The sequence below is a fragment of the Peromyscus maniculatus genome, chromosome 9, assembly GCF_049852395.1.
Source record: "Peromyscus maniculatus bairdii isolate BWxNUB_F1_BW_parent chromosome 9, HU_Pman_BW_mat_3.1, whole genome shotgun sequence".
Lineage (NCBI taxonomy): Eukaryota > Metazoa > Chordata > Mammalia > Rodentia > Cricetidae > Peromyscus > Peromyscus maniculatus.
This window is the reverse complement of record NC_134860.1, coordinates 11,324,917-11,338,303: the sequence shown is the minus strand read 5'-3', so window position 1 is coordinate 11,338,303 and position 13,387 is coordinate 11,324,917. Positions and strand designations below refer to the sequence as shown.

General features: G+C 41.9%; 1 pseudogene; it reads left to right on the top strand.

Moving 5' to 3' along the window:
- Positions 1-902: 902 nt before the first annotated feature.
- On the top strand, positions 903-1,470 carry LOC102927804 (small ribosomal subunit protein eS25 pseudogene; annotated as a pseudogene).
- Positions 1,471-13,387: the final 11,917 nt, after the last annotated feature.

The following is a 13,387-nucleotide window of genomic DNA, read 5'->3' as shown; positions in this document are numbered from 1 at the left end:
AGTCCTTGCATGGTGACCCTAAGAAGCCAAAGTTTGAAAGCTGTGAAAGTGAAGCCTAGATTTTAGCCAAGATGCCAAGATGTTAGAGGTGCTGGAGCCATGGGATATCTGATAAGATGGCTCTACCGGAAATGAAAACGTCCTCAAATAAAGGTGTGTCTTTCAGGCAGCAAAGCTGGAAAGGAAACGCCATCAAAGGGGAGAACCCTTTGACATTAGACATGGAGCTACAGGATTGGGGGTTTGCCCTGGTGGGTTTCAGCCTTCCTCTGGTCAGCCCACTATGCCCCAGTCTTCCCTTTAGAATGGCGATGCATATTCTGTGCCATTGTATGTTGGAAGTATGTAATTTTATTTTTGATTTTACAGGAGGCTGCAATTAAGAGATTGGCCTGAGTCTCAGAAAAGACTTGGACTTTTAAAAAGTCTTGAGACTGAAAGACAATGCAGACTTTTGATACTGGGTTAAATGCGTTTTGAATTACAATATGGCCACAAGCCTATGGGGTGAGGGAATGGAGTTGGTGGTTTGAATGAGAATGGCCCCATGTGTTCATGTGCTTGACTACTTGGCCCCAGTTGGTGGAACTGTTTGAGAAGAATTAGGAGGTGTGGTCTCTTTGGAGGAAGTGTGTCACAGGGAAGGGCTTTGAGGATTCAAAAGCTTCCCACCATCCCCAGTGTGTTCTCTGCTTCCTGTTTGTGGACCAGGATGTGAGCTCTCAGGTGCTGCTCCATTGCCATTCTTGTCTCTCCGCTGCCATGCTCCCCGCCACGGTGGTGATGGGCTCTCAGCCCTCCGGAACTGTAAGCCTCTAATAAAGCCTTCGGCTTAGTCATGGCGTTTTGTCACAGCAATACAAAAGTAACCAAGTTTCCTTTTTTCCTGACATCTTAGGGAGGCTGCAGTGGTTGTCACCACTCTCCGAGCTTCATCATGCCACCCAAGGATGACAAGAAGAAGAAAGATGCCGGAAAGTCAGGCAAAAAAGACAAAGACCCAGTAAATAAGTCTGGTGTGGCAAGGTCAAAAAGAAGAAGTGGTCCAAAGGCAGAGTTCAGGACAAGCTCAACAATCTGGTCCTGTTTGACAAAGCTGCATACGACAAACTCTGTAGGGAGGTTCCCACCTACAAGCTCATCACTCCAGCTGTGGTCTCTGAGAGACTAAAGATTTGCACTTCTTCGGCCAGGGCAGCCCTTCAGGAGCTATTTAGCAAAGGACTTATCAAGCTGATTTCATAGCATAGAACCCAAGTAATTTTTCACCAAAACACAAAGTGTGGAGATGCTTCAGCTGCTGGTGAAGATGCTTGAACAGGTTTAATCAGCTGTACACTTGGAAAAATAAAACTTTATTAAATCAAAAAAAAGTAACCAATATATAAAAGAATTTCCTTCTATTCACACCACTGAATTGTGAACTTAAAACTGGTTACAATTGCAAATATTATGTTCATTTAAAAAAATAAGGTGAGCCGGGCGTTGGTGGCGCACGCCTTTAATCCCAGCACTCGGGAGGCAGAGCCAGGTGGATCTCTGTGAGTTCGAGGCCAGCCTGGGCTACCAAGTGAGCTCCAGGAAAGGCGCAAAGCTACACAGAGAAACCCTGTCTCGAAAAACCAAAAAAAATAAAAAAAATAAAAAAAAAAAAATAATAAAAAAAAAAAAATAAAAAAATAAGGTGGAATATAATCACCATACATTGCATGTGCATATGAAATTGAAGACTTGTCCAGGGCATGCTTGAACTTGCAGTCTTTCTGCCCTAGTCTCCCAAGTAGCTGGGATTACAGGCCCTCCCTCTTACTCATTTTTTTTAATAAAAAAAAAAAAAAAGGATTTTATTTATTTATTTATTTATTTATTTATTTGCTATTTCTATTTTGTTTTGATTTTTGAGACAGGGTTTCTCTGTATAGCTTTGGGGCCTGTCCTGGAACTCACTCTGCCTCCCGAGTGCTAGGATTTTTTTTTGAGACAGGGTTTCTCTGTGTAGCTCTGGTGCCTGCCCTGGATTTCACTCTGTAGACCAGGCTGGCCTAGAACTCACAGAGATCTGCCTGCCTCTGCCTCCCAAGTGCTGGGATTAAAGACTACCCTGCAATTTTTTATTTTATTTTATTTTTATTTCATTTCATTTCATTTCATTTTATTTTATATGTATGAGTATTTGCCTGCATGGTGCTCTTGGAGGATGTCAAATCCCTTGGAACTGGATTTATGGATGGTTATCAGCCAACATGTGGGTGCTGAGAATTGAGTCCCCTTCTGCAAATGAGGTCAGTGTGGTTAATTGGTAGGCCATTTCTCTAGCCAGTCCCCACCAACTCATTTTTTGAGTACTTCCATCTAGTATGTAGGTGAACCATGGCTTATTTAACCAATCACCAATACCTAGACATTTAGGAGAAATTCCAGGATTTTGCTTTTAAAAACAATCTTACAATAAATGAATTTTATCTTATAATAAATAAGCTGTAGAAAAAAATAGTAATGAAGTAAACAATTTTACATTGCATGAAAAGATTCAAATTTAATTTCATAGGAAAAGTACTTCATTTTGCCCATATGAAGAATATTTGCTATATACACTCTTAGAAGTGAATTTGCTGGATCCAAGTATATGCTTTGTGATTTTGTTGGATGTTGCCAAATTCTTCTCTGTGGGGTGGTACTGTTATGCACCTGGACAAACTATGCATGAGCATGTTGCTTTCCCACAGCTCTCAAGCTGTGTTGTCAGGTTTTTGAATTTTTGCCAATCTGATAGGTGAGGCTTGTGATCCCAGTGTGGCTTAGATATGCATTTCTCCTATTGGGAGTGAAACTGAGTGTTTCTCTAAGTTCAAGAGCAATTTGTGGGGACTAGAGAGATGACTCAGCAGTTAAGAGCCCTGGCTGCTCTTCCAGAGGACCTGCGTTCAATTCCCCAACACACATGAAGGCTTACAACCACCTGTTATCCCAGTTCCAGATCTGACGCCTTCTGGCCTCTGTGAATACCAGGCACACATGTGGAGGCAGACATACATGCAGACAAACACTCATACACATAAGATAAAAACAGGGGGCTGGAGAGATGGCTTAGTGGTTAAGAGCACTGACTGCTCTTCCAGAGGGCCCAGGTTCGACTCCCAGAACCCACATGGCAGCTCACAGCTGTCTGTAAATTCAGATTTGGAGACCCGACACCCTCACACAGACACACATGCAGGCAAAACACCAAAGCACATAAAATAAAAATACAGCATTTTAAAAAATCATCTTTTGCCGGGCAGTGGTGGCGCACGCCTTTAATCCCAGCACTCGGGAGGCAGAGCCAGGCGGATCTGTGAGTCCCAGGAAAGGCGCAAAGCTACACAGAGAAACCCTGTCTTGAAAAAACAAAACAAAACAAAACAAAAAAAAATCATCTTTTTTTTTTTTTTTTTTTTTTTTGAGACAGGGTTTCTCTATGTATCTCTGGCTGTCCTGGAACTCTCTCTGTAGACCAGGCTGACCTTGAACTCACTAAGATCCACCTGCCTCTGCCTCCCAAATGCTGGGATTAAAGGTGTGCACCACCATCCCAGCAATAAATTATCTTTTTAAAAAGAGCAGTTTGGGGGGCTGGAGAGATGGTTCAGTGGTTAAGAGCACTGACTGCTCTTCCAGAGGACCCAGGTTCAATCTCCAGCACCTACACAGCAGCTCACAACTGCCTGCAACTCCAGTTCTGGGGGATCTGGCATTCCCACACAGACATGCATGCAGGCAAAACACCAATACACATAAAATAAAAATAAATTAATTAAAAAAATAAAAAATAAAAAGAGCAGTTTGTTCCAATTTTCTGAGAAACCACCATAATGATTTCCACAGTGGTTGTACAAGCTTGAATTCCCACCAACAGTGGAGGAGTGTTCCCTTTGCTCCGCATCCTCTCCAACACTGACTGTCATTAATATTTTTGATCATAGCCATTCTGACAGGTATAAGGTGGTATCTCAGAGTCGTTTTGATTTGCATTTCTCTGATGACTAAGGATGTTGAGCATTCCTTAAATGTCTTTCATCCATTTGAGATTCTTCTTTTGAGAATTCTCTGTTTAGTTCTTTAGCCCATTTTTTAATTGGATTGTTCAGTATCTTGATGTCTAGTTTCTTGAGTTCTTTATATACTGTGGAGATCAGTCCTCTGTCAGATGTGGGGTTGGTGAAGATTTTTTCCCATTCTGTAGGCTGTCTTTTTGTCTTATTGATCGTGTCCTTTGCCTTACAGAAGTTTCTCAGTTTCAAGAGGTCCCATTTATTAATTGTTGCTCTCAGTGTCTGTGCTACTGGTGTTATATTTAGGGAGTGGTCTCCTGTGCCAATGTGTTCAAGAGTACTTCCTACTTTCTCTTCTATCAAGTTCAGTGTAACTGAATTTATGTTGATGTCTTTGATCTACTTGGACTTGAGTTTTGTGCATGGTGACAGATGTGGATCTACTTGCAATCTTTTTTTAAAAAAAATAATTTATTTAACTTTATTTTGTGCACATTGGTGTGAAGGTGTCAGATGCCCTGGAACTGGAGTTACAGACAGTTGTGAGCTGCCATGTGGGTGCTAGGAATTGAACTTAGGTCCTTTGGAAGAGTAGTCAGTGCTCTTAACCACTGAGCCATCTCTCCAGCCCTATTTGTAATCTTTTACATGTTGACATCAAGTTATGCCAGCACCATTTGTTGAAGATACTTTCTTTTTTCCATTGTATAGTTTTGGCTTCTTTGTCAAAAATCAGGTGTTCGTAGGTGTATGAATTAATGTCAGGGTCTTCAATTTGTTTCCATTGGTCTGTATGTCTGTTTTTATGCCAATACCAAGCTGTTTTTTATTACTGTAGCTCTATAGTAGAGCTTGGGGTCAGGGATGGTGATACCTCCAGAGGTTGCTTTATTGTACAGGATTCTTTTAGCTATTATGGGTTTTTTGTTTTTCCATATAAAGTTGAGTATTGCTCTTTCCAAGTCTGTGAAAAATTGTGTTGGGATTGCATTGAATAGAATCCCTAGATTCTGATATATATAGGTCTTTATGTTGTCTATATTTTTGCACTGGCATCTACTCATCTCTTCCTCTGCTCAGTGCAGGCGGTGTCTGTGTCTGAGGGGGCCTCTCTTGTTTCAATTGATAGTCTTGGTCGAATTGGTGCTGTTGGGCTCTGTTTCTCTGGGAGCAGCTTAGTCCAATCAGTGTTAGTGGGTTCTGTCTCAGGGAGCAGTTGCTCCCAATCAGCGGAGGTTGGCCTTGTGACTCTGGTGGTTGTTAGGTTTGTAGGGGCTGTGTGTGTGTGTGTGTGTGTGTGTGTGTGTGTGTGTGTGTGTGTGTGTGTGTGATGGCTGGGGCCTAGGGGCTAGAGACCTGGTCTGCCCGTCCAGAGATGGGGCCTTGCCTGTTCCCAGTCGGTATAGTGTAGGCTTATGACTGGTGATCTGGGTCAGTGGCTGGAGGGCTCCTTCTCTTGCATTCTCAGGTCATTCACCCACTCTTCAGCTGATCTTGTTTCCTGAAGGCTGCAGGCTTCTGAAACCTCTCCCAAATGGATCTCAGTTGAACAGGTTGATCAGTAGGGCAATCTCACCAATGCCTCCAAGTTGTTGGGCTTGGCAGGATCGGCAGCTGGGCCCCCTGTTTTGTTTTGAAAACAAGACTTCACTATGTACCCCAGGTTAGCCTCAAATGCAAAATCCCCCTACTTTGGCCCCTCAAGCGATGGGATTGCAGGCCTGTGCTACTACAATCAGTGTGATCCATTTTAAAGCAATGAGTCAAGACTGATTAAGATGATGCAGAGTGAAAGGACTTATTACTAAGCAGATGCCCTGAGTTAAATTCCTGGGACCCACATGATGGAAGTAGAGAGTCAACTCCTGTAAGTTATCCTCTGATCTCTGATCCACAAGTATGCTAAGGTGTATGCATACACACACATACACACACACACACACACACACACACACACACACACACACACCTTAAATATATAAGTGAATAAATTAATGAATGCAATAAAAATAATCATTAAAAAATCATAAAATGATTTAATTTTAAAAAATTATTTAAAAAATCATTTAAAGATCATAAACACTATTCTTTAAAAGTATACAGCTGGGGGCTGAGGCTGTAGCTCAGCTGGCAGAGTGCTTGCCTAGCTTGTCCAAAGCCCTAGGTTCAGTCTCCAGCGCCTCGTAAACTGGGCATGGTGGGTCACACCTGTGATCCCAGCCCTGGGGAGGCGGATGTGGAAACAAGGGCCTCAGAAGGTCGAGGTCATCCTACCAAAGAAGGAGCCTCAGGCCAGCCTCAGATACAGGAGACCTTATCCAACCCTTCTCCCCAAGGGAAAAAAAAAATCCATTCAGGTCACAAGGTTAGACCTTGCCAAAGGAAGGAAAGAGGAACAAAAAGAGGGAGGGAGGGAACTGTAGGGACATTTCCTGTAATTCCAAAGCTCAAGAAGTTGAAGCAAGAAGATCATGAGTTTGAGACCACCCTGGGCTACACAGAGAGCTCAAGGCTAGCCCAGAGCCCCTCCCCCTAAGCTCTTGCAATCATTAACTACATTCCCTCTCTCTTGATTTGCTTATTCCAGATAATTCCTATGGATGGAATCATAATTTGTAGCTCAAGGTTTTCACTTAGTCTACTGTGCTTTTCTCTGGCTGGGGATGGAACCCAGAACCTTACAAGTACTAGGCAAGTATTCTACCTTTAAGCTATATTATCGATCAATAAAATGCTTGTTATTATCCATGACGTACACAATCAGTATTTCATTATATTTTATTATTGAATAATTCTTCAATGTATCCTCATCAAGCTTATTCGTACACATTCAAACTACCCTTTTCCTTTATTAAGAATAATGCTGGGGCTGGAGAGATGGCTCAGCGGTTAAGAGCACTGACTGTTCTTCCAGAGGACCCGGGTTCAATTCCCAGGACCCACATGGCAGCTCACAACTGTCTGTAACTCCAGTTCTAGGATACTAGACACCCTCACACAGACATACATACACTAAAAAATATATATATAAATTTTTATACATTTATATATGTGTATACATATATATAAATACAGACATGCACATAAAATAAAAATGAATAAATTATTTTAAAAAAGAATAATGCTATGGATAATCACGTGCACATTTTTGTATGAGTATATGCTTGCTTGCTTTCCTTCCTTTTGTGGTACTGTGTACAGAACCCAGAGCCTTCTGTGTGCTGAGCAAGCACCCTTCACTAACTTATATCCCCAGCACCTGAACTTCAATACTCTTGGATAAGTAGTTAGTGAGTTTCTGGGTAAAGGGATAACTTTATATTTATATAACTATGTATTATGCATTTGAATATTATAATTGAATATATTTATGTTTAATTTTTTTAGAAACTTCAGAACTGATTTTTGCACAGAAGTTACACAATTTTATATTCCCACCAGTAAGACGAAGGTCAACAAGCCAGGCAGTGGTGGCGCAGGCCTTTAATCTTGCCACTCAGGAGGCAGAGACAGGCAGACCTCAGTGAGTTCGAGGCCAGCCTGGTCTATAGAGCTAGTTCCAGGACAGCCAAGGCTACCCTGTCTCAAAAAACAAAACGAAACAAAACAAAAGATGAAGGTCCAACTTTTTTTCTCACTCTGTCAACATTTGTTATTATTCATTTTTGAAAAACTGCATAAAGCTGGGTGAAATGGCAGACACATCTAATCCCAACTCTAAGGAGATGGAGACTGGGCCTTGAGGATCTTGAACTCTAGAGCAGTCTAGGTTACAGAGCAAAACCATGAGTCAAAGAAGCAAAAGCCGACAGCCATTGAGTGAGTGTGAGGAATGTCTCACTGTGAGTTTTTTTTTTTTTTTTTTTTTTTTTTTTCTTGACACAGGGTTTCTCTGTGTAGCTTTGGAGTCTATCCTGGAACTAGCTCTGTAAGCCAGGCTAGCCTCGAACTCACAGAGATGCACCTGGCTCTGCCTCCCGAGTGCTGGGATCAAAGGCTTGTGCCACCACCGCCCGGCTATTTTGTTTCTTTTTTGTTGGTTTGTTGTCTTGGTTTTTTGAGACAGGCCTTCCTCTGCAGCATAGGCTGGCCTCAAACGCCCATTCTCCTGCCTCAGTTTCTCAAGTGCTGCGCTACCTCGCCCAGCTCTTCATGGTTCTGATTTTCATTTCCTTAATGTTGCAAATTTTTCATTTGCTTATTGGCGATTTGCATGTCTTTGGAGAAATGTCTGTTTGAGCCTTCTGCCTATTTTTAACTTTTTAGTCGCCTTATTGTTAGGCTGTAGGAATGCTTGGTAGATTCTAGGAATTCACAGTGTTTAACATGTGATTTGTCACTGTCTTCTCCCATCTGTGGGCTCTCTCTTCACCATCTTGATGCTGCTGCCTTTGGGTCCTTTGGGGGACACTGACAAGGTCTGGTGTACTCTTTTGCTTCTTTTTTCTTGTGCTTTCGTTGTCTTTAAGTCACCCTGGCCTACCCCAAAGTGAGGAAGGTTTCAGTCCATGGTTTCTTCTAGGAGTTTTGTAGTTGTAGCTCTTTTTGTTTGTTTGTTTTATTGTTGTTGTTTTTGGATTTTTAGACAAGGTTTTCCCAAGTATCTCTGGCTGTCCTGGAACTTGCTCTGTAGACCAGACTGGCCTTGAACTCGGAGATTACCTGCCTCTGCCTCCGGAGTGCTGAGATCAAAAGCATGGGCCATCACCATCCAGCCTAGTTGCAGCTCTTATACTTCGAAAAATAATCCAGCTGGAGCTCATTTTTCTGTAGGGCATAAGATAAACATCCAACTCCATTCTCCCATGTGGGTATCCAATTCTCCCCAATACCTGTTGTTTGAAAGATCATCCTATTCCATTGAAGTGTCCTAACATTTAAAAACGGTTGACTTTATCTTATGTGTATGAGTGTTTTGCCTGCATTTATATATGTGCACCACAAACACACCTGGTGTTTATAGTTGCCATGTGGTTGCTGGGATCAGAACTCAGATCCTCTAAAGAGAACAGCAAGTACTCTCAACTGCTACGCTACCTTTCCAGCCACTGTCTTGACATGGTGCCAATATCAACTGACCATAAGTGTGAGAGCTTATTCTTGGGCTCTCAAGTCCACTCTTGATCTATGTGTATTCTTTCCCAAAATTAATTAATCGTAGTTTTGGAAAAATACATTTATTTATTTGGTGTGTGTGTGTGTGTGACATATAGTTTGTCAGAGGACAATGTATGAGAGTCAATCTTCTCCTCCCGTCATGTGTCAGACCATCTGGTTTGAAGAAAAGAGCCATCACGGAACCATCTCTCCAGCTCTTGCTCCCTAACTCTCTTTTCAAATATTTAGTTCTTCATTTTTGTTTTAAGAGATCATCTGCATTTTATTTCTATTGTTTGTTTATTTATTGTCCTAGTCTTGTCAAGTTTAATGGGAAAATTAAAGTCAAAGCAATACCCATGCAAGCTGGAAGTAGCTGTTTGGTGAACAGGGAGCTGACACCAGAGTAGGAAGTCTATAAAATCCCTACATCAAATAAATATGTCATCTTTTCAACCTGTAATTGTTCCACGCACCCAAGACACGAAGCCCACCCCCATTCCTCTCCGTGTGGGTCTGCGGTCTTGCTGTCCTCCCTGCATGCTTTAGCTCACAGGTCTGCCGCAGTTCCTGCTTCTGCTGCAATGGCCTTTCATGAGATCTGGTCTTGAGTGACTTCTACCCCCAGATGACATACTTTGAATCTGTGTCCATCCTAGAGGTTTTCAAAAGAATTTTGTCCTTCTCTCCCTTTATCAGAATGTTCTTTGTCACCGTGTTCCTCGGACTGAGACTCTTGGGAGATTTATCTTTGGACTTCGGTCTTCTTGCCTGTTTGAAGCTGCTGCTTATCATGAAGCTGGCTTTTATTTTGCTATTTGACTATGCGGTGTCTCCAGTGTGTTCTCTTCCTGGACCAGTACTGGCTTTGCTTCAGCTCCAGCTCCTTGGTTTTCTTTCTCTTGACTTTGACATTGATCTTGAATAATGATATCTTGAGACTGTAGGAGAAACAGATATATCTTATGTTCTTTTTCCTTTTCTCTATCTAGCAATATCTTCTCCAAGATTAGTTTATCAGTGGCCACTGTGGTCTAGAGTCCCTGCCACTAAGTCAGGGCCTCTAATTGCCACACTCAAAGTTATTCTTTTTTTTTAAATATGTGTGTATATGTTTGTCTGAGTGTGGGTGAAAGCACCTGAGTACAGGTGTTTGAGATCTGTCTGAAGAGGGCATTGGGTCCTCTAGAGTTATGTAGGTCACTGTGAGCTGTCTTATTTGGGTGCTGGAAACTGAAGTGGAGTCCTCTGCAGAGCAGTGAGCATTCTTTTGTTGTTTGTTTGTGTGTTGTTGTTGTTTTGAGACAGGGTTTCTCGTGTGTATCCCTGGCTGTTCTGGAATCTGCTCTGTAGACATAGAGCAAGACATAGAGATCTGCCTGCCTCTAACCCCGAGTGATGAGATTAAAGGAGTGTGCTACCACTGCCTGGCTCTGTGAACATTCTTACCCATGAGCCATCTCTCCAGCCCCAGCATTTTCTTTTGTAATAAACTTAGAAGATGTCTACCTATTAGATCACAATATTATTTAGCAATTCACTCTCAGACCTTAATAATACTATATTCATTGCATTTGGGATTGTTTAGGCTTCACATAAAGAAAAGAAACCCAGGTTGATCTAGTTCAAGATAAAGTGTAATTAGCCTCTGGACCTGCAACATTCCAACCTTCTCCTTATCACTGCAGCTCTAATGGGTCTATCAGTCTTTGCAGACCCAGCTTCCTTCCAGGAAGTCTCATTCCCATCATCTTACAATCCACTTGGAGTTTTTTTGTTTGTTTTTTATTGTTGTTTAGATTTCTTCTCTTATGTGTATGAGTGTTTTGCTTGCACACATGTATATTCATCATGTGTATGTCTCATGCTTGAGGATGCCCAGAAGAGGGCATCAGATGCTCTGGCACAGAATTACAAAGGGTGTAAGCTACCATGTGGGTACTGGGACTTGAACCCAGGCCCTCTGCTCATGAGCTGACCGACAGGGACAGGTCGGGAGGAGGTAGGACCGGTCCAGCCAGTCTCTCCCTGGAGCTGAGCAGGATCAGGTGAGTGTTAATGGCCCAGACCTCCCCTGTCCACCTGAGAGAAGCACACTGAGCTGGGAGTCTTGTCAAAGCAGGAACTTGTTTTATTGCATCAGGAGTGGACTTATATAGGTTGGGGGTGACGAGGGATGCGGTGAGGATAGCGGGCCAATGAGGTGATGCTATCTCAGCAGTTACTAGGCAGAGGTGATTCTGGGTTGAGCTGGGTCACTCATATGTGGAAGTCATGCCCGAAGACAGGTCTCCAAACTCGAGCTAGGCTCGGGAAGTTATGCTGGGCCTCATGCCCCGGCCTTATGGGGCCCAATACTGCAAAACCAGCAAGTGGTCTTAATCTCTGAGATTTCTTTCTAGCCTCACTACTTTTAATACCCAGTGAATGTGCAGATATGTCCCTCTCTCCTTTGTTGTTGTTGTTGTTTTGGTTTGGTTGTTTGGCTTTTTAGAGACAGGGTTTCTCTGTGTAGTCTTGGCTGTCCTAGAACTCACTCTGTAGACCAGACTGGCCTCGAACTAGAAATCCACCTGTCTCTGCCTCCTGAGTGCTAGGATTAAAGGCGTGCATCACTATTGCCTGGCTAATTCTTAATATTGGTAATTAAAATTTTCTCTTTTAAATCTTGATCTGTCCAATTACAATTTTGTCAATTTGATTAATATTTTTTCATGAACTAGGCTTTTAAATTTATTTTTCTTGATTTTTTTTTTTTTTTTTTTTTTTTTTGGTTTTTCGAGACAGGGTTTCTCTGTGTAGCTTTGCGCCTTTCCTGGAACTCGCTTATGGAGACCAGGCTGGCCTCGAACTCACAGAGATCCGCCTGGTTCTGCCTCCCGAGTGCTGGGATTAAAGGCGTGCGCCACCACTGCCCGGCGATATTTGTTTTCTATTTAGCGCATTTCCTTTATTCTATTATTTGGGATTCAGTTTTTCTATCTTCTCCAAGTACCTGATTAAATTATCAGTGTTATACCTTTTTTATTTTTTAGTATAAAAACTCAGCTCTAATTTTCTGTGTTGGCAATAATTTACCCTCATCCCATATGTTTTGATATACTGTAATTTATTTTCAATCTGTTCAGTATATTTTATTATTTTCCGTGTTGTTTATTTCTCATGTCCCTGATTGTTCAGATATGTTGGACAATTAGCAAATATTGAGGTATTTTCTACTTGCATTTCTTTTCTCCCCTTGCATTCATTTATTTCATGTGTCTGTACACACATGCCATGGCCTGTGTGCAGGTCTGAGATGACTTACAGGAGGTGGGTCTTCCACCATGTGGGTTCCGGGGACAGAACACAGGTTGTCAAGCTTGGTGGCAAATGGCAAATACCTTTACCTTGTGAGGCATCTCGCCAGTCTCTAGTGTATTTCTGATATTAATTTATCATTTAAAGCTATTTACCTACTAATTCTTAATTGAATTCCAATAACGGACATGGTAGCCTCACTGCTGGATCACTGAGTTCTAGTCACTTTTTACAGACTTTTCTCTTGGCTTCATTTTGTATTTACATAATTGTAGTACTTTTAAGATTTATTTATTTATTTTATGTCTGAGTGCTCTATCTGCATGTACGCCTGCATGCCAGAAGAGAGCATCAGATCGCACTATAGATAATTTTGAGCCACCACGTGGGTGCTGGGACTTGAACTCAGGACCTCTGGAAGAGCAGCCAGTGCTCTTAACCACTGAGCCATCTCTCCAACCCCTATAGTACTTTTGATATTGTGAAAATTTGTTTATGGTGATATGGCATAAGGCAGCATATTTTTATATTAGCAAAAATTTGTTCCTAATTCAATGTTATACTTTTTAATTATAAGAACCTCATTATAATAATTTTTAGTAATAAAAGACATTAAAATTAAAGGATCTTGGGCTTTAGTTATAGTTTTAAATCAGATTTAAGGCCTTAATTATTTCTATTGTTATATTCTTCATTGTTTCCCCCTCTTTCTTTTCAATGGTGTATACATTGTATGTGGTCCTGGGTTACATGAGGCCATTTTCACACAAATATATAATGTGCTTTGAGTGCTTTCCCCCAGATCACTTACTCTCTCTCCCTTTCCTTCTACCCCATGAGTCCCCTTGGTTCCCCTAGGGTCCTGGGCCTAGGCAGTTTCTGCTGTGGGACGGTCTGTATGTCAAATTGCTCTGATTGGTCAATAAATAAAACACTGGTTGGCCAGTGGCCAGGCAGGA